Source organism: Plecotus auritus (assembly GCF_963455305.1).
Source record: "Plecotus auritus genome assembly, chromosome: 3".
Classification (NCBI taxonomy): Eukaryota; Metazoa; Chordata; class Mammalia; order Chiroptera; family Vespertilionidae; genus Plecotus; species Plecotus auritus.
The window spans coordinates 22614595-22636439 of record NC_137772.1 but is presented as its reverse complement, the minus strand read 5'-3'; the positions used below and the strand labels follow the sequence as shown (position 1 = coordinate 22636439).

General features: G+C 40.6%; 1 protein-coding gene and 1 pseudogene across 10 annotated transcripts in view; one reads left to right on the top strand and one right to left on the bottom strand.

The window, feature by feature from the left end:
- UNC5D (unc-5 netrin receptor D) overlaps positions 1–21845 on the bottom strand; it is a 629157-nt gene that overhangs the window by 475416 nt on the left and 131896 nt on the right. The window lies entirely within an intron of this gene.
- Positions 1026–2234, top strand: LOC308243256 (small ribosomal subunit protein eS1-like; annotated as a pseudogene). Its single transcript has 2 exons — positions 1026–1708; positions 2118–2234. The product of its transcript is annotated as a small ribosomal subunit protein eS1-like (transcript).

Here is a 21845-nt window from a genome sequence, read left to right as displayed (position 1 = left end):
TGTACATACACAAAAGTGCACATCATGAAAGAACAAACTTTGTATTTTCATACCTTGTAACTAGTTCCCTGACAAATCAACATTATAAATGTACCACAAATTGGATTCTACTGCTCTGCAACTTTCCACATCAGCATATATTCACTAGCTGCATCGCTTTCATACATTATTTAACTGTACTCTAGTCCATGGGCATTTAGGTAATTTCCCATTTTTCATCATGTAAAGAATATATAGGAAACGTTTTTATGCATTTAATTTTCCTCGGCTTGGGAAGAAGTACTTCTGTTACACAAACCTTGTTGTTTCCATGACAGAATGGTCAAGTGGTTTGCTAAAAATAGGTGTCATTTAGACTCCTGGGACTGGAGAGAGAGAGAGAAAGAGAATAAAACAGGAAAGATAAGGTAAAGAAAGAATGGGAGGAAGAAAGAGGACAAAACATATTTTTTTATACCAGGTATATATTTTTTTTATTTCAGCCACACCAGTTTAAAACTGACATCATCTTGGTTTAAGTCTATAGGGAGTTATCCAATATAACTACAAACTACCCCAGAAAAATGCCTTCTTGACACTTACAAAGCAAGTTCTTTCTCCTTTCTTTAAAACATGTATCACCTAGGCCAGTGGTTCTCAACCTTTCTAATGCCGTGACCCTGTAATACAGTTCCTCATGTTGTGGTGACCTCCAACCATAAAATTATTTTCGTTGCTACTTCATAACTGTAATTTTGCTACTGTTAATGAATCGTAATGTAAATATCTGTGTTTTCCGATGGTCTTAGGCAACCCTGTCACGACCCACAGGTTGAGAACCGCTAGCAGGGTCGCCTAAGACCATCGGAAAACACAGATATTTACATTATGATTCATAACAGTAGCAAAATTACAGTTATGAAGTAGCAATGAAAATAATTTTATGGTTGGGGGTCACCACAACATGAGGAACTGTATTACAGGGTCGCGGCATTAGAAAGGTTGAGAACTACTGGCCGAGGCCTTTTGGCTCTCTGAGCAGCACCATGGAGGTTGGCAAGAACAAGCACCTTACAAAGAGTGACAGAAAGGGACCTGATTGGTCTATTTTCTAGGAAAGATTGGTGATGTGAAAGCACCAGCTATGTTCAATATAAGAACTATTGGAAAAACACTGGTCGCAAGAACTCAAGGAAACAAAATCGCATCTGAAGGTCTCCAGGGTCATGTTTTGAAGTGAGCCTAGCTGATCTGCAGAATGATGAAGTTGCATTTAGAAAATTCAAGATAATTACTCAGGATGTTCAAGGTAAAAATTGCCTAATTTCCATGGCAAGGGTATAACCTGTGATAAAATGTGCTCAATGGTAAAAAAATGGCAGACCATGATTGAAGCCATGTTGATGTCAAAGACTACTGATGATTATTTGCTTCATCTAATCTGTGTTGTTTTGCTAAAGAATGCAACATGCAGATTCAGAAGACCTCTTCTGCTCAGCATCAGCAGGTCTGCCAAATCCATTAGAAGATGATGGAAATAATGATCCAAGAGGTGGAGACAAACGACTTGAAAGAAGTGGTCAATAAATTGATTCCAGATCGCAATGGAAAAGACATAGAAAAGGCTTGCCAATCTATTTACCCACTCCAAGATGCCTTTGCTAGAAAAGTCAAAATGCTGAAGAAGCCCAAGTTTGAATTGGGAGAACTCATGTGTTGGAGACCGGGTGTAAGCTGACACGGTCCTTGCACCTGAAGGGACTAGTAAGGCTGTCCCCTACCCACACAGTTTTCCCAAGCTTGTTTGGATGGCGGTTATCAGTAGAATGAGAGCAACCTTTCATAGCTTACCAAGAAGTCTGTAACTATTTACTGAGATTTGCTGTACTGAGAATTTGTCCTTCTGCTCTGTCTCTCCCTTAGAGATTAAGAGAAACAAAGAATACATTCCTCTTGACAGACCTCCTATTCAGTGTTTTGTGTATAAAAGGCATTACGCAGTTAATAAAGCTGCTGCAGTCTATCGATGACCTGTAGTCCTCCCTATCCCGCTCTCCTGTCTTTCTTTCTTTTCTCAATTCCCACCTCTTTACCTCAGCCCGGTTCAACCTGTCAGGCTGGCCCTGACACTCATGTAGCTTCAAGGTGAAGGTCACAGTTCTGAAAAAGCCACTGGAGATGAGACAGTTGCTAAAGTTGACCGGCCTGATGGATTTAAGCCCCAGTCCAGAATATGTTCAAAATTCAGGCATTGAATGATGACAAATAAAAAATCCTATTTGTAAAAAACAAACAAACAAAAAATACCATACTTCACATAGGAGCTGCAATACTGTCTTAAGGTGATTTGAGGTTTTAGTGAGAACACTTTCCTGGCTAAAAGGCTGCATGATAATGAAAAGCAGAGAAGGAGAGAATGGCCCCTGTCAGAGCTGCTTTTTGTTTTCAGTAATTAAGGTAGGACCCTGGAATCTGTGCATGTCATTGGTGCTTTTCAAATTATGCAGGACTATACTGTTGAGTACCATTTGCAGAGTGCCTGAAAGAAAGGTGTATTCCTAATTTATGTAAAGCATTACTGAGAATGATCTATATGACAGTGTGATATAAAAAGCAAAATGCAAGTCATTTCTCATCAAAGATAATTTGAAATAGTATTGTGTCAAGGGAGTCATTACATTACAAAAAATAACAAGTAGGAATAGGTATTCAGACATTTAGTTATATTTGCATAATCATCGGAAGTATGTATCCCATGTCCTCTTGGGGCTAACTAGCATACAAAGAATATAGTAGTTTCCTTTAAAAAAAAAACACACAGAAAATATTTTTAAAGAAAACAAAGTATGAGTGTTGTCAAATAGATACTTCTGACATTTATCCTTATTCCAAGAAGTAGAAGCCATATAATTCCTTTCTTTTATTAACATAAATGCTAACTAATTAATAAAACCAAAGAATGCTCTGCACTATGAGGTCATTTTGGTAGCCAAAGGCTGCAAGAAGATCAGGATTTGTTGTGTGTTTTTTTTCCAGTTTCTGTGGATTCTATCTCCCAGGTGGTAGGTCAAATAGTGACACTCCCTCTCCCCAAAAGATGTCTTCATCCTAATCCCCAGAACCTGTCTATATCTTATCTTACAGGGGGAAGGGGACTTTGTAGATGTGCTCTGCAATGAGAGAAATGGATTATCAGAGTGGACCCAATAGAGGTTCTTAAAAGTAGGAAATGGAGATGCAACTTTGAGAAAAGGGTCAGCGGATACAACTTTGTTGACTTAAAGATGAAAGAAAGGGGCCATTAGATAAGAAGTGTGGGCAACCTTTAAAAGGTGGAAAGGAAGCTCAGCCAGCATGGCTCAGTGGTTGATGCCAACCTATGAACCAGGATGTCATGGTTAGATTCCTGGCCAGGGCACATTCCCGGTTGCAGGCTCGATCCCTAGTGTGGGGCATGCAGGAGGTAGACCAATGAATGATTCTCTCTCATCACTGATTTCTATCTATCTCTCCCTCTCCTTTCCCCTGTGAAATCAATATATATATATATATATTTAAAACACCAAAACCCCTTTCCCTTAAAAAATAAAAGCAGGAAAGGAAAAGGGTTTTCCTTAGAGAGCCTCCAGATAGGACTGTGGCCCTATCAATACCTTATATTGAGCCCAGAGAGACCTATGCTGCAATTCTTACCTAAAGAATTGTGAAATAATAAAGCTGTATTGTTTTAAGCTACTAAGATTGTGGTAATTTGTTATGGCAGGAATAGGAAAATAATACATATCATTTCTCCATCAAGTTTGAGAATTGAAATCATCACATTCTCCAGTTCCCGTTCTAAAGAGTCAAAAAAACACACAAATATTTGTATTTTGACTCTGAAAGATAAGATTATACACTAGGTAAAATAGATGACTTACTAACAAGACTAACATTTTGCTCACTAACTGGCCCTGCTGACCAGTTTTCATGCCCAAAACTGCCCAATCCTAACTAGTTCTTTACTTCCCAAGACCCAACTCAAAACAACCAACCCAGGCTTTTGATCTTGTAAATATCCTCCCTCATTTTTCTACTTTTGGGAAGCTACCAAGAATCCTTAATTTGGCACTCTCTCTTACAGCAATAAGTCTACTATGCTAAACTTACTTTGCCTGTCAATATTCTTTCCTATTTTGAGGGAAGTCACACATAACATGGGGCAGACCTTCCATTGGCATAACTGAAAATTTCATATATAGCTTTAAAGGTAAAGGCATTTGAACCCAAAGTATACTTTAAATTCCAACTAAGCTGAGAAGGGAATTTTAACTATAGAATCATAGAAATGCAAATATATATATTGATTAAATACCACTTTTTTTTCCCATTTGTTTGTTGTTGCTTTTAATTATATATCCAAATTTTAGATGTATTGTTTGTGATGTTAGGATAAATCCATCTCCCCCCCCCCAAAAAAAAAAAAAAAAAAAAGAATTTGCTTGGATTACGCTACAAAAAAATGAATAATTCAATCTGGAGCAGAGAAGTGATGATGGGGAAGAAAACTTCTGCCTAAGGGAAATATAAAAGATGGATTTTTCCCCCACTTCATAGCCTTTTGTTTCACAGCCTTAAGTCTGAACAAATGTCTCACCTCAACAGAATTAGGTCCAATCACAAATGACTGTTCCATCTGTGCCTAAGGTATCCTTCATGACACTCTCCCAAGTTGTGTTCCCTCCACTACATGCCTGGTTGCTAGTCACAGATAAGCTCACATATGCTCTGACTTCATACAAACAAAATGGTTTACAGATTGCCTTAAAGCATTTGGAAGTTGCAACTAAAAGCCGATTGCCTTTTTACATGTGGACTTTAGTGTTTGTTCTTGTTCTTTTTGTTTTTTTTTAACTCTTTCTGAACCGTAAGGAGAGTAGATTGGTACATTAGTTTAAGCAGTTCACATGACAATGAAGAAGAGTTATAATTCATTACATCCAAATTACATCTGTCAGTTGGAATCAGGTTTTCACTAGTGAACATGAGCATTTAATCCATAGAGAGGAATTAATGAGATATTTGAAAATGGAATCCACACATCAGTAAATTTAGAGAGACTTTACTAGGATTAATGAAATGACAGAGTGTTATCAATGAACAGGAAAAATATTTTTCGGTGTTTACGTAACAAAAAGGGTATTTTTTTGCTTAAAAAAAGTTTTCATAATGTTTCATTTAATCCTACCCCTTAAAGATGTTGATTCTCAAAATTTTCTCTTCAGAATTCTTTTTTCTTATACTGTAACCAACACTGAGAAAGTTCTCTTAAAAGAATCTTATGAAAAACTAGAGGCCCAGTGCACGAATTCATGCACTGGGGTGGGGGGGGTCCCCTCAGTGCGTCCTGCACCCACTCACAGCCTGGGACCCCTTGGGGGATGTCCGACTGCCGGCTTAGGCCCAATCCCCCGGGGGTCTGGCCTAAGCCAGCAGTCGGACATCCCTCTCACAATCTGGGATCCCTCGCTCCTTATCACCCGCCTGCTCACTCCTTACCACTCGGCTTGCTGCTCCTTAGTGGCAGGCTTCTCGCCACTCAGCTCGCTGTTCCTTAGTGCTGCCGCAGAAGTGGGAGAGGCTCCTGCCACCACTACTGTGCTTGCCAGCTGTGAGCCCTGCTACTGGCTGAGCAGTGCTCCCTCTGTGGGAGTGCACTGACCCCCAGGGGGCAGATCCTGCATTGAGCATCTTCCCTCTGGTGGTCAGTGCACATCATAGCGACCAGTTGTTCTGGTGATTCCACCGTAACAGTTGCTTAGGCTTTTATTATATAGAAAAGCATCGCCATCACGGAAGATAACACTAATGTCACCAGTAATAATGAGGGCAATCACTGCTAATTATTGAGGATTTGCTATGTATTCAGGCTTTTTTTAAAATTGAATTTGTTGGGGTGACATTGATTAATAAAATTATATAGATTTTAGATGTACAATTCTATAATACATCATCCATATATTGTATTGTGTGTTCTCCACTCCAAGAGCTTTTCAAACCCATTTTAAGTTAATGCTCTAAACAGGTCTGCATAACAAGGCCCCTTAACAGGCAATGATAATTATAATTATGTAGACATAATTGTATCTGGATATCCACATAGATATCCTTGCTCATTTCCTTTAACTTCTCATTGCTTCCATACATTGCCCCACAAGACTGACTTTTTTTATCAGTCAGAACATTAACTTCTAGAATTCCATTAAGGAGGTGAACCGTGGTTGCAAAATACTTTCTATACTGCAAAGTAGTTTTCAGTTCTGGTAATATATATTTAGTCATGTAAAGAAAGAAAAGGGAAATTATTTAGCAAGCTGTAATTTTTTCTGTTGTTATAAAATAGAAAGGGGGAAGAATGTGAAGGTTTTTGCAGATTAGACAGTGGGTACGGGCATTATCATAATTACCATCATGTATGGTCCTGTTTTCCAAAGAGCAGATCATGAGCTAGTTCTTTACTACTCTAAGTTTGTGCTGAGAGCCTACAGCATCTGCATGACCTTGAACATCTTAAAAATGCAGAGCCCTAGGCCTACCCTACTGTAATGAAATGAATAGATGACTTGTATGCATATTAAAATTTGAGAGCTATGACCAAGTTTGTTTTTTTTCTCTTACAGCTTAAAAATGCCATAAGTAGTAGAAATCAAGAATAATTTAGGGCTTCTCAATCATAGCTGTGCATTAGACATGCAGACAGAACATGACCTACAAAGTCAAAATTTCGAGCAACAGATCCAGATTACCTACCTATATAATAAAAGCCTAAGCTACCGGGATGACCAGCTGGTAGCTATGAGGCGCATTTATCACCGGGGGCAGATGCTCAACACAGGAGCTGCCTGCCCCCTGGTGGTCAGTGCGCTCCCACAGCCAACCTCCTACGGCCAGATGGCTGCAATTGGCCCTAATGGGAACTGGGGAAGATGGCCCCAATCACCGGCCAAGCCGAGAGACCCTACCCGTGCACGAATTCATGCATCAGGCCTCTAATATATAATATTTTTTATTGATTTTTAGAGTAACAGAAAGGGAAAAGGAGAGAGAAACACTGATGAGAAAGAGCAACATTGATTGGCTGCCTCTTCCAAACCCCCTACTGGGGATCAAGCCCCCAACCTGGGCATGTGCCCTGACTGGGAATCGAACCTGGGACCTCAACCAACTGAGCCATACCAGCCAGGGCCCAAACAGCTATATTTTTAAAGAAAATTCCACAGGTGGTTCTGACATGTAGATGGTATGGCAAATCACAGATAAATGTTTAAGGAATCTTGTTCCCAACCAGTTAAAAAACTAACTACTCACACATACTCCAAAACATTCCTCAGTCTGTTTGTCAACTCTGAAGTTCATGAAAGAAACATAATAAGCAACCACAATAAACTCTGAATGGATTCAGGGTGAGGAACCACTCCATTTACTCCAAAGATGCTGAAGTTTCCAGAAAAAAAAAAAGTCTTACTCAGGTTTACTGAGCTGGAACATCTTATGCTTTCAACATAATAGCAGTAATTTTTATTTCTAAATGTTCACTCTCTTATCAGTGTCTAACTTTTATGTCAATGAATAATTAATTCAATACATTCTGGAACAAATCAGTACCTTTCAATTCTAAAATCAGTCAAACAACCAAAAAAGAACAGCCATTTAGGAAAATAACATGTTAGAACCTTGATAACATGGACTATCTTTCATACATCTTTACATCTATAGCTCTGAGCATGGGGAGGACACATAAGGAATGTTTGCATTTAATTGAATTGACTAAAAACTTACCTGTAGATTGGTATTGGTACTAACACCCATCAAATCACCACAGTCATGCCGTACACTTGCCAGGGATCTATTTGACCTTAAACCCTTTTATTTGGACTGCTATTGCAAGACTTTCTGATTTAAACCCTTGAAGCTGTGAAAACAGGAAACCCACTGCCTTCAGGACTACAGGTTGAGCATGCACCAAAGCATGGTGGACTGAAGATTCAGTGCTCGGCAACTTAGGGAAAGGGAGCCAGTGTAAAGCTCCCTGGATTAGCTTCCATTTAAAAATCACCCTGCTTAACAGAAAGCTGTTTCCTGATGAGGACTGAGGAAATTCCTCTTTGGTATTATTTGCTACTCATTCTTGAACCTCTCCTCAATGTTTATGTCCTCCTCTTTTGGAAATCTGATATGATTTGCCTTCTTACTGCTTCTCCCATCAAAGGCTGCTTTTAGAAAAAAAACCAGTAGCATTCATTTATTCAATATTATACTACTAAATACATAGATGACCTCTTCCAAAATTATTTTTGTTAGTCATAATTAAAATAATAGGTATTTTTAGTGCATACTTACTAGGTCCCAGGCACTGTCTCTAAATGCATGTACTCCGAAAACCTATTGGGATGGGTAATGTATTGATCACTGCATCATCCTATTCTACCCATGAAAACAATGAACATCGAACACCTTAAGGAAGTTGTCCATGGGCACACCTACGAAGGGACCTTGCTAGGATTCAAATACAGAGAGTCGGGTCCTCCCACTGGATAGCAATTCTATTGTCTTTCTACTAGCTTTTATGTACTGAAAGCATTTATTCAATGTTAAAGACCTTTGGGGCATTATCAAACAAAGAGATGTATTTTCAGCAGGTGTAGAAGGTGATTTGGAGTCTAGAGAAGGAAGGGTTTACCTATGAAAATTGCTTAGGCCTCAGGTTCTCTTATTTCAGACTGCCCTGATGGGCCTGAGAATCTGCATTTCTAGCCAGTGCCTAGGTGATGTGGATGCTGCCACTCGGGTAGATATTCTTTCTCACCATGCACCATTTGCAAATTACAATAATCACATTTCAAAAGTCACTTCTCACTTTCAGTCTTAGACTCCCACTCATCGTCACCTTCAGAGTTTCAGTTTTAAAAGAAAAAAAAATGGTTAGCCCTGCCTCTATCATTTTCTATTAGAGCTCTGAAAGAAAAAGTAAACTCCAAATGTCCCTTTCCCACAGTCACAGACTCAGCCACTTATGTTTAAATTTAATGTGGCAAACCTCATGCCATGTTTGATAACAAATAACCCAGGGTACTCTTCAATGCCATTTCCTCAATTATATTTTCTTTACTGCTCAAACAAGATAAATGGGGGGGATGCAAACAATTTTTCATAGGTCAGAGATTCTTTGCAGACGAAGTTTAACAACAGAGCAACAGCTCTTCTAAAATTATAACCTACACCCTGTTTCCCTCCTCCAGCTCTCAGTCGATTTCCCTTTCACAGCACTGAATCTCCTCTCCTTTCACAAAAAAATAATTAACAGAAGAAATTGCTCAATCTTCAAGTTAAAAAATAATGAGGTACTGTTGTTAAAAAGCTAAGCAATTGATTTATAGGCTCTTGGGGCTGAGTGATTTCCTTATTTAAATTGTGGTGTGTGTGTGCGTGCCTGCATGTGTGTGTCCCTCTAATGAACGATATACCGTATTCTGCTCTTAGCTAACAATTTTAATAACTCCTTATTAGAAAGTCCATCTTTAAACATGAGCACATAATGCTCTTACAGTGTTTGGGTTAAATGGCTTGAAAAATCGGTGATTGCTGACTTTATTTTCTTCTTCCCCTTAGAAATTTTTACTGGGGAAAAAAAACTGAGAGGAAAGTAAAAAGAAAAATCAAATTAGGAATGAGTGCTGACATTTCAAATAGAGAATTATCTCCTTTATCATTCTGAGTACACAGAACAGTTGTTCCATGCTACAAGACATGCCTGAGGAGTAAATGAATAAAATAAACCAACTACATACGGCATCTTAAACAGTAGTGAAACTGAAACAATCTACTACAATCACATACTGCAGTAGAGGTCTAGAAATTATTGGAAAACATAAGAAAAAATTTCAGTTAGAAAGAACATAGTCCTTTTTTTTAGCTAAATATCGACATAAATCTGACGAGGGTGCCTACCATTGTCTTTGATGAGAAGAGGAAGGCAGAAGGATGTGAACACAAAGCGACGAGTGTGACCCTGTCGAACAGAGTAACCAGCCCTGTTGAAAAATTGGTGGCATGTAGGTTTCAGGTGGTGTAAGAATTTTAACAAGGAGCTACACAAGTTTGTGTGCAGAATGACAGCGTGAACAAATCAAAAGAAGTTCAGCACTGGGAGAGATCAATATCTTATCACTTGCATCATTTAAAAGTGGACTGGACAAAGAACTGAGACTCAACGGTAACAAACAATCTCCAGGCTGGCGGACAGGGGAGGGGTGGATGGGATGGAATACATCTTTCCCATCTTAATTTCCATTATTCCACAGCTCTAGCAAAGCTCAGAGATTTTCACTAAGGAAGCAGGGTGCTGTGAGCAGTGGCTTCTTGCCAAGCTTGCCTTGGACTTTGCATGGTATTCTCAGAATACCACTTGGAGTACATTTCCATGCATGGCAGGGAAGATCTTGACTTTGTTCACCACCTCAACTTCAGGGTGTCCCCAAGAGCTCCCACTGATACACTGCCCATTCATGCAGATTCCAAGCGGAGTCCCACGCTTTGCAGAGTGTCACACTCACAGGGTGGCCACACCGCTGTGAACTCAACAGACCTAAACATGGAAACCTTCAGTCATACCAGGCTCTAGGGCCATATCTGTGGTAGGGAGATAAACCTTCCTTGTGGGGGGCAAATAACTTCACTGGGCCTGTCAAGTTAAGAAATAAGAAAGAAATAAACTGCAACTTTTACTTGCTAATTAATTAGCACACGCTAAATGTGGGTCAATTGCTCACCTCTTTCTTCTCTTTGTCCCAGTTAGGGTTTGTGCAACTGCTACCATCTGTAACTTTGATTAAGAGGCCTGCATTTCATTAGGCAGCCAAAGCGCTTAAGGGAAAAATCAAGAGTCATTTGAAAGCAAAGATCCACCAAATAAATGGGCATTAACACCAGAAGGTTGACTCTATCAGCATGGATCTGAAAGATAAAAACTACTTCCACATTAAACAGGAAAAAGAAGAGAGAAAGTGGGACACAAGGCAAGGCGTCTTTGAATGTCTACATATGGATGCCCCCACATTTACAGCCCATTCCATGAATCCAACCAAGTCTTCAATGAGCCCTATTCTATGTGCACAACCGATTCTAAACACTGTGGGAAATAGAGCTACTTTATAAATACACCCATCAGTTTCTAAGGCCATGGTTTTCTAATTATCTTTTTTTTTTTTCACTGCTGTCACACACGTGTGTGTGCGCAATGGACTTAGCTTTATTAAGAAACTGAGGACATTTCAACTACAAAACAAGCCTGGAAGCTAAGCTTCAGTCTAGAATTTTGTTTAAATCCCACCTGCTTAGACTAGTTTCTACTCTTTCCTCCTGTGCTCAACCACAGACCACTCTCATCCATAGGCCATCTTGTTTCCCACGTTGTCCCCCTACCTAGCATGGGCTTAAACTGCTTGTTTGTCTTTCAAACCTACGGCAAGGTCTTCAGAAACCTCTCAGACAACACCAGTCAGTTTTTCCTATATGAACTTAAAGGAATGGGTACGTAGTTATCTAATTCTAATAGCACTTCTCAACCTGCCTTATAATTTTCATTCCCTCCATGGGACTGTGGGCTCCTCAAGGCGTGGTCCAATTACTGTAATATGTATTCCTAACCCTTAACGAGGATATTTAACTAGGACACTTGTTTGTGACAGGTATTGCAGGAAATGCCACAGGTTACTAAAAGCAACACTGGCCCTAAAATAAAAGGTGTGGGTTTCAGCCAGGGTTCTGGTTTTACCGGTGGCAGGCTGTTGAACCAACTGCTTAATGTCACTGTGATGATGTTCCCTTGTCCATAAAATCAGGAAGATAATAAACTGACCTCTTGTTAAATTGCTTTAATGTGGTCATTGATATGAGAGTTCTTTAAGTTGCAATGGCCTGTTAAATCATCACTAAATGCATGTTATTCTCTCCTACCTCCCAGCAGGGAGTATTTTAAGCCTGATCCCATCCAACACCTGAAGTTTACAGAGCCTGTGCAGTCTTACAGCACAGTATTCCTTGCGCATTCAATCAAAAGTAGATGAGAAAGGTATTAACAAAATGTCAATGATATCCAGACATTAGAAAAGTGATTGTGATAAAGGATATAAAAGTGAGATACAAACTTTCTTTTCTTTTTTTAATTGTTAATCCTTAACCAAGGACATTGTTTTCCTTGATTTTGAGAGAGAGTGGAAGGGAGGGGGAGAGACAGAGAGAAAAACACAACTATTGGCTACCTCCCACATGCACTCTTATCCAACCAGAGACAGGAATCAAGCCTGCAACTGAGGAACATGCCCTTGACCAGAATCAAACCCAGGATCCTTCAGTCCACGGGCCAACACTCTTATCTACTGAGCCAAACTGGCTAGACAAGAGACAAGCTTTCACAGAAGCACCAGAGCCATGGTCTCAACCCAGGGGCGCTCACAACCTCCCCAGCATGCTGGGCTCCATAAGCAAGCACTGCTGAAGCTGCAGGGGCTCATGTCCTTCTGGAGATGTGGCAGTGGGAAGCGAGTCCAGACACAGTGGCTATCAGACGACAAAGCAAACATCTCCTTTGCAATTCTGATTCATCTTTTGGAGTTTATTAACAATGGAATATTAAAGCTCAGCCTCAAGACAATACAAAAGATAAAGTAACTTAGCCAGTAAATTCTATGGTGAATAAAAAACTGTACTTTTTAAAATAAATAATATGTCCATAAAATCCCAAATTAGAAAAAAAACAAATAAACCATTACTTTTTTTTTAAATAATAATAAAAAGGGCCATCTCTTCATAATTGTGCAAGCTAAGGACCCTGAACAAGTTCAGTTTTCTTGTAGCAAAAGTGACTTGAGGCAATTCTGAAAGTCTCCCCAATGTTCTTTGCTTTTCTGTTTAAGGGCATCACAGACACTTAAAGGAGAGTAAGAGATACAGTTGTCTGGCCCAAGTTACATATCAAAGAATGTCATCAACTGCTGAAGGGAAAACACAGAACCTCCTCCTCCAGGCTTCCAGATGCCTTTCATTTCACCTTGACAGATGTTATCTCCCTCTGTGCAGAGGCGTGAGGAAGGCCTAAAGGTTATTTGAGATTTCTTTACATTGGGTCTCTTGTGTCAAGATTTCCAGGCACTTGTTACTGAAAAATGTATTTGCACTGAAATAATCCATAATCACAAAGCTCTTGTAAAACCCCAAAAGACAAATGCATTATTGCAAACTGCTGCCACAGTCACTTTTGATATCACATCCCACCTTCAAACATGTGATCCTGGCAGTGTATAGCTGCACTGCATCCACTCACCTTTCTGGTTAATGAAGATTTAATATGAAATGAAAATGCTGGAACAGAACAAATGCAGCGGAAATTGGTGACAGGAAAGCAGGAAAGGGAAAGGAAGGCCAGCCTCTGTTAAATCAAGTCCAAGCAGGTGTACAAAGCACAGGGCGACTACATGCGTTGTGATAAAGCTTTAGGCTAGAATCAAGGGAGCAAAACTTCCATATTTCATGCTAGCATAGTGGCTTGGCAGGACAAAAAATTAATAAGTGCTATGGAAACTATGTGCTTCAGACTGGAAAAAGAGAGATGCATGAGATACAGCATACTCATGACGATTTAATGAAACTTGAAAGAATATAGATCATCTTCTCTTGAATTAAATTTAACTTATTCACTCTAAATAACAACAGTTAAAAAAATACATAAGATAGGTCCATTGCTAAGTCCTTCAGAAGATTCAGTAGCAGAGCTGGTGAGAGGATCTCCCCAAAGCTGGATCACTGAGGGAGGGGCTAGTGTGATGCCATGGCTTGGTAGGGACCTGTTAACAGAGCCAGCATCCTCTCCAATAGGAAAGTCTGTACTTACAAATCACCCAGGAGGCAGGGCCCTGGAATCAGCCAAGATAAAAAGAACAAGATAAATTATTTGGACTCTACCAAGTAAAGGCAGAATTTAAGTGTCATTTGCTCCGTAAAAATCTTGCACGGCCACCCCAGTAAACCCACACAGATTTCATTCTAAATCCTAGGAGTTTTCTCCTCCACTCATTTGGAACATTTCAGAAGCTGATTTTTACGTTGATTAGCATACTAATTTGACTATCTTGTATATTTAACTAGATCATTATTCTTCCTGACTGAATATTTTAACGCACACACACACCTTGTCTTTCTCTCCACAGAGTTTAACACAGTATCTTCCTTCTTATTGTCCAGTAAACATTTTTTAGTTGATTAGAAGGTAACACCTAGAGCAAGAAAATGACAAACAGGATCATGGAAAATGTGATCTTTGACTAATCACTTCATGGCTACCTTATTTCTCTTAAAGTTGACAAAAAAAAAAAAAAACTGCTCTTGATTGAACAGAAGAACTATAACTATGACATACATACTGTTGGTTTTAGTAATATACACAGATTAATAGATATATTGCTATAATTATCAGTTTATATCAATCTCAACCGTATATGATCCTGACTCTTACTTCATCTAATTTGTAATTCTACAGCAAACTTTTTGTTTCCTCTGCTTTACAAGATCAAATTCAAATAAGTGTCACTTTCAATTTGGTTTTATAATAAAAAGGCATGATAATTTACAATAGTGTTAAGGCAGTAATACCATTGTTACAATATTAATCAATATTAATAAAAATGATCCCCAAGTAATCCTGCAAGGGTACTCCTCACAAAAAGCTTTCAGCATTCCCCTAAATAAAAGATCATGCCTTATAAAGCAACATCATTATTTCAAACATAATGGAGAGTTCATATATTAAAATATGTGCCCCATGTTATAATATATTCAAAAATATTAATACATATTGATGTTATATGTGTAAATGTATATAAGATTATATGTGTAAATATATATTACAGAGGCAGACTTATATGCTAAAGTGTACATTGTTTAGGCTAATAGATAATGAAAAGCTAAAAATTATGAAGTCTCAATATTCCTCTTGTGACTCTACACAGGAGCTTTTGTATAAATGTGAGCTGTAGTTTTTCCTTTGTCCTCATTAAGTCACTGGTTTTCTTAACTTGGGATCAGATAGAGACTCTAAGGCAACAAAGGGCACTTAGATGACAGGGGATGCAGAAGATAAATAGGAATGCAGCCATATGCTTGGCAGGTGGATCTGGCAGTAGGATTGTAGGGCAAGATACCCCAGAAAGTCAGGCAAACCCATGGGGAACTCTACTGCAATTAGTCTGGGGAAGGGTCATGCAGACACAGTGCCAAGTATGAAGCGTACAAAGATAATAAAAAGAACAGTGCAGATAATGAACAATCTGGGATGGCAGAACCCATCAGGCTCAGTGGGCTCTTTATACTGACAGAGTATAAAGAGAGAGGGTGAAGAGGATGTTAGGATCTCCCACTTGGGCGTGTGAGGTCATTCATAGAAAGAGGGAAAAGAGGAACGTAAACTGATTCAAGGGGTTGGTGAGAAATAAGCTGAAATGTAATTAAACAATTGGGATAGTGTCAGAGCAAATGGGAAGGACACTAAAGAGGGTGTCAAGTGCCCTCACCAAGCAGTGTTGTGACCTTGGCAGGACACACAAGTCACCCTAGGCTTCCGTTATCTCCTGTAAATGAGCAGGTGGAATTAGATGGCTTCTATTCCTTACTCAGCTCAAGACACTACAACACTAATGTTGTCACTCCTATTTCCCCAATCAGCAATATAGGCAATCAAAAGTTATTCTCGCCCTAACCGGTTTGCTCAGTGGATAGAGCGTCGGCCTGCAGACTGAAAGGTCCCAGGTTCGATTCCTGTCAAGGGCATGTGCCTTGGTTGCAGGCACATCCCCAGTAGGAGGTGTGCAGGAGGCAGCTGATTGGTGTTTCTCTCTCATCAATGTTTCTGACTCTCTATCCTTCTCCCTTCCTCTCTGTAAAAAATCAATAAAATATATATTTTTTAAAAAGTTATTCTCCTTCACATGGAAGTAGCTCTACAAATAAGATTAGAACATTTTCTTCTCCCCTTTCTAGGGTTTTTCTAATAATCAAGGACATTTGCTGGAGCACTTACACACCTGCAACCTGATACAACCAGGGGCTTTGCCGTTCACTATTTTGGGGTGCACGTGAAGCCCAATGAGAAGGTAATCTGACTAAGAACACTGTAGGAATTCCCCAGACCACCATGACAACTCCAGGGTATGATGTTCCATTCCATTCTTCACCCTTCCTTCCACAGCACCCTGCCACCCAACAACACCTTTACAGGTAAGGTGTAAAACAGGAATACCCGGGTTTTTTCAGCTCTCTCTATAGCTTCTACTAGCCAGTGTAGTGGGATGAGTTCAAAAACCAAGGGACTTTCCAGAAAAGGTGAGGAGCAGACACTGGGCAAGAATGAGGCAAGTGTAGCCAAAATCACAGAGGCTGTGCAATGTAGTTGAGAAAGGATGTTTCCCACTTTTAGCGGGAGACATTTGAATGCATAAACTCAAAGGGTAGAGTTGGGTCTTAGATATGGGACAAAGTGGAGTGTGCAAACCTCTATACACCAACTTAACTTGTAGTTCAAGGGCACAGGCAGCAGTCAGCCTCAAACAGAAAGGCCAGGCAGCAACCTGGGTCACAGGGATTGGCAGGCACAAGAACCTGGGGCAAACAGCACACCCAGGACTTGACTATTGATTCCAGGGGACAGGAGCCTCTGCTCCAAATGAAGTATCACAAGGCCTTTCCAATCTGACAGGTGATGGAGAGCTTGCTTTCTGCTTCAGAATTGAGCCGATTTCCTGAAATCCTTTTTGCTCTGCCTGGACCCAGTGTGGGAGACTGGATGTTCCGGGGAAGTACTGCAAGAGAATTGAAGGGTTGAGACCCAGTGAAAAGTGAGTCACAAGGTAAAATTTCCTGTTTGAGTAGAAAATGGCACTCATCTAGAAAGGAGATATATTTAAGAACCACATGTGCATGCCCTTGTAGGAAAAGCTGTCACAAGACATTATAGGCAAGGAAATAGGGGAATAGGAGTTAGGAAGCCAGCATGTCTATCCTCACAGCAGAGATTTGAAAAACACTAAAGGTTTGGGGGAAAAATGGATGAGAGGTGAGTGATGAGATAGCAGTGCCCGTGGTTTATAATCACGCAATCACTGGGCACCAAATGTTACACAAGGAGTTCTGGAAAGTGTAACACAATAGCAGCCAAAGCCCTGGATGACCCTGGAGTGCCTGCAATATGGTGAGAGATAAAGGATGAACCTCATCAAAAGGGAAACAGAAATAAAGTATATGTCCTAGAAATGGACAACTCCCTTCAGGAGGAAAGAGAAGTTTAACTGTAAACTCAAAGCCAGTGGAGAGACTCAGAAGAAGAGCACATAAAAAGGTGCAGATCCGACCCTTCTGTGGAACCCTTCAGAAAAATGACCCACAATGTCCCAGTGATCCAGCGGTGCCCACATATTATAAACGACTTCCCCGGGGCTTACCTAGAGACTCCTCTGATATGTATCACCACCTTCCCATGTAAACACAGATAAACTGGAGGAACAAGGGCAGATGAATCAAAGGAACTCCAGCTGTCCCTGTAGTCCTATAGAGGATTACTAATACAGCCCCAGGCTGCACAGCAGGAAGCTGGGTCAGCGGACAGGAAGGTGACATGGGGAGCTTTCCCACTGTGCTGCAATTACAGAAACACTCTGCTTTAATCACCCCAAACCCCGGACCTGCAGAGACACGCCAGCACTCTCTGCCCTGCTGTTCCTGCTGGGCTCTGCAGGAGGCTGTGTGAAGCCAGAGCGGAGTTCTGTGGCTCTTGGAAGATTTCAAATGCAGACAGGACACCTGTGCTCCACAGCACAGGATAACAACCGCTCCACACCTGAGCCTGGACAGGGTTCTACCAGGAAGGGTCTCTCTGTTACAAAGGTGAGGGGACTCCTGTGCTCCGGGTCATGTTGGACATCCAAAAACAATTCTGTGATGAAGGTCTCCAATGATCCGTGTTGCCAAACAGAGTGTTTTTGCTGGGCAACAAGGCACCATACAGTGTATGATCAAAGAAAGAGACAAAATAAATAGCACAGGGTACTTTTTTGCAGAAAAGCCTCATATCCAACTGGAGAAGATGACATGCATAAAAATAAATATATAAGGAGAAGAATTCAATAGATGGCAACCCAAGTTTACCAAAGGCAAGTAGAAAGGGAACACGTATATTGACATGCGGTGGCCAAGGACCTTTTTATGAGAAAGTTATGGCTTTGCTACCCAGAGGAGATGGTGAGTATATTGATTGAGGGAGGTGGGACAGTGGCTGATGGACAGCTATAAACAGAGGTGCACAGGAAGAGGGTTGCTGGTTAGATAGCACAGATATACACAGTGCAGAAGGCTTTGAAGGGATTCCATTAGCTGGTATGGCAGCCACTGAAAACTTGGGAGTTGGAGAGTGACTTCCAGAGGAGTCACAGGTTTTAGGATATGTCTTCCCACATATTTCATCAGCTCTCTTTTGTATTAGTGGCATTCACTTGCATGAAAGTTTCTTCTTTCCCTCCTTCCCCTCCAAACAGCCCTGCTTACAAACATATAACTTGAGCTTTCTAGCCCCATGCTCTTCCCAATCAAACTAACTAGCCACCATTTCATGGGTTTCACTCACTCATCACTCTGCCCTATGTTCGTTCTATCATGCAAAGGACATTTCATAAGCCAACATAATTTTTTCACTAAATACTTTATTCTGTGAAAATTCTCTCTGGCCTACAGTCAGAAATTATGATAAACAAAGCCCTTTAAGCAATGGTCTTTCGGGAGAGGCTTAAAATTCATATGTGCCCGTCTTTGCTCTAATCACTTCTGCTTACATGCTTCCTCGTGCAAAGAAGAAGTGCATGGTACAACTGATCACACAAATCTAAGGGGTTCCCCTCCCCAAAACTGTCACACTTAGCATGCTCTGCTTATACTCCAGTGGTACTAAGGCACATTTTAAGTCATTTTTAGAACCTCAGTTTTACTTAAGACAGAAAGTGGTAAGATCTTTTGTGATAAAAAAAAAATAACACAATATAAACACTTCTTCAGTACAAAGAGATACAGGCTGTAGTTGGCAAAAATAAACTTCTGAGGATGCCTCACATTTTCTTTGAGATTCAGAATGAGGGAGAGTACACGGAAGTGGTTTTACCTGGAATTTTTTATACTGAAAGAGAATCTAAAAATAATCAGCATTTGGGATTCCAAATACCACCCTGGGCTCCTACTCTAAAGGGATTAAATATAATTCCCTCTTTCAAAAATGCAATTGAACTAATGGGACAAATTCAATTGCCCAGCAATCCCTCTGTAGCTTTAAGAACTGCAGAGTCCATGAAATTCCCCTGAATCAATAGTTTGGGTTAGAGAAGAAAATTCTCAATGACCTTTATTTATTCCAGTGCTTTCTCTAAAATGTTGGTGATTTCTAACAAATGGAACTCCCACTGCTAAAATTAAATATAGATTGTAAAGCTACCACCATTAATCTTATTTGTTACTTTTGCTACTGCATGAAGATTGGTTTGCCATCATTGCGCATGGTCTGAACTGTAACTCATGTTTATTTTTCTTGTGCATGTTGTCTTTTTTATTAGATAAGATCTCAACTGTGGAAGAGGGGGTTTCATCCCTGTTTTTATAGGTGATATTTGTCATGCAGGCTTTCTTTTCCCTCTCTCTCCTTCCCAAGCCCAAAGTCAGTGTGGCAATTACCAAGGTGTAAATCATTAGGAAGGCACACTTCAGTAATTCATAGGAACTACCTTGTTCCTGTTACCAAGTGTTGGCAATAGACAGTTTTACTTCAAATACTTTGAGGTTCCTCTGTGGACTGTCTTACACAGAAAACAAACTTACAAAGCTTTTCCCTTTCACCTTTCCACGTGGGAGAAATGGCACAAACTCACATGTGAATTTCTTTCCCATATTAGATTGTAGTTATCATATTTCCCCCTAAAAGACAATCTCACTAACTTCATCTGTTCATCACAGTCACCAATAATTTAGATATCATTTATAGATGAATTCTACCTTTATACTATACATGATTTTTTAAATTAACTACAAAAATAAGTGACATAAAAAAGGTTATATAAAGAACATTTAGTTCCTAATAATAAAATGAATGTTCTCATTTTTCTTAAAAGGTCCATTTATATATTAAAATTTGACCTGCTAAGCTAATTAGAGAGCTGGCAGACAGCTCTAGGAGTAGGGGTGGGAGGGTGGTGGGTGGAAGGATTGAGCAAAAAAGAAAAACAGAGAGAACTCATGGGCATGGACAACAGTGTGGTGATTGCAAGGGTTGAAGGGCATGGGTGGAGGTGGTAGAGGGCATAGAAGGAATAAAAGGTGATGGAAAAAATTAAATTAAAAAAAAACAACACACACACTAGTCTTACCTTCTTATTAAGACAGAGCTTCAAAGAATCTCAGGCAAAGCTATGAACACTTAATGCTCAATCAATGTATTACACAGCAATGAACTGTGTTTTATTTTTAAAACTACAGGCCCAGTGCATAAAATTCATGCACATGTAGGGTCCTTAGCAGCTGCCGGCCAGCAGGGGCCTCCTTTCACACCCACCTTGGCCTGGCGCTGCCCACTCACCTGCTCCACCATCCTGCTGCAGTCCTGCTCTCATGGGGCCTGGCAGCACCTCCACTGCCAGCGCCATGTTGCTGACGCCCTCCATGTTCCACACTGCCCCCTGGTGGTCTGCACATGTCTAACTCCCAGTTGGTCAAACTCCTGCCCATAGGGACAATTTGCATATTAGCCTTTTATTATTTGGATCCTACAATCCAAAATTACTGTTAATTCTGCTTATGTCAATCAAGTTTTTGGATATACATTTGCAATCTCTGTTAGAACCTAGAGGAAGATTAGGTACCACCTATATGAGATTATAGTGTGTCCTTCCGAGACAGCAACAGGTAAGCATTTGAGACCTTACTGAAGCTCACCCTGGGTGTGATGTGGGTAGAAGGAAGTGGGAAGGGAGTTAGGAGGTTGCTAAATCCTACTAACCTCCTTTTGGTTTGGTCTCTTTATGGGCCTAATCTAGTTCTACATCAAGTATGTCAAACTCGCAGCCCATGGGCCGCATGCGACCCACAACAAATATTTTTGTGGCCCAGTCAATATAACAGTATATAAGAAATCTTCTAATAAAAATTTCATAACTTAATTTTTACAATAACCTGTTATACATAATCCTATATAATGAAAGGATAATATGCAAATTGACCAACTGGGGGAACGACTGAAATGCCCCAGCCCCTTGCCCCAGCTGGCCCCACCCTCGAGCAGGCACCCCCACCCAACTGGGGGCAGGGACATCGGCAAACTGCCAGCGTACCCTTGCCCTGGCCGGCCCTCCCCCAATGGCCCCCATTGGGCAGGCCAGCTGGACCCACCAGTGCATGAATTCGTGCACCGGGCCTCTACTCATATATAATAAAAGCCTAATACGCTAAGTGTCTGGTCATCTGGTCTTCTGTTCAACCAATCAAAGCGTGATATGCTAATGATATGCTGAGGCTGCTCAACTGCTCGCTATGACGTGCACTAACTACCAGGGGGGCAGAAAGTCGACTGGTCAACCAGTCACTATGATGTGCACTGACCACCAGGGGGCAGACACTCAATGCAGGAGCTGCCCCCTGGTGGTCAGTGCGCTCTGATGGGGGAACGTCGCTCAGCCAGAAGCCAGGCTCATGGCTGGTGAGCACAGCGGCGGTAGCGGGAGCCTCTCCCTCCTCCATAGCAGCACTAAGGATGT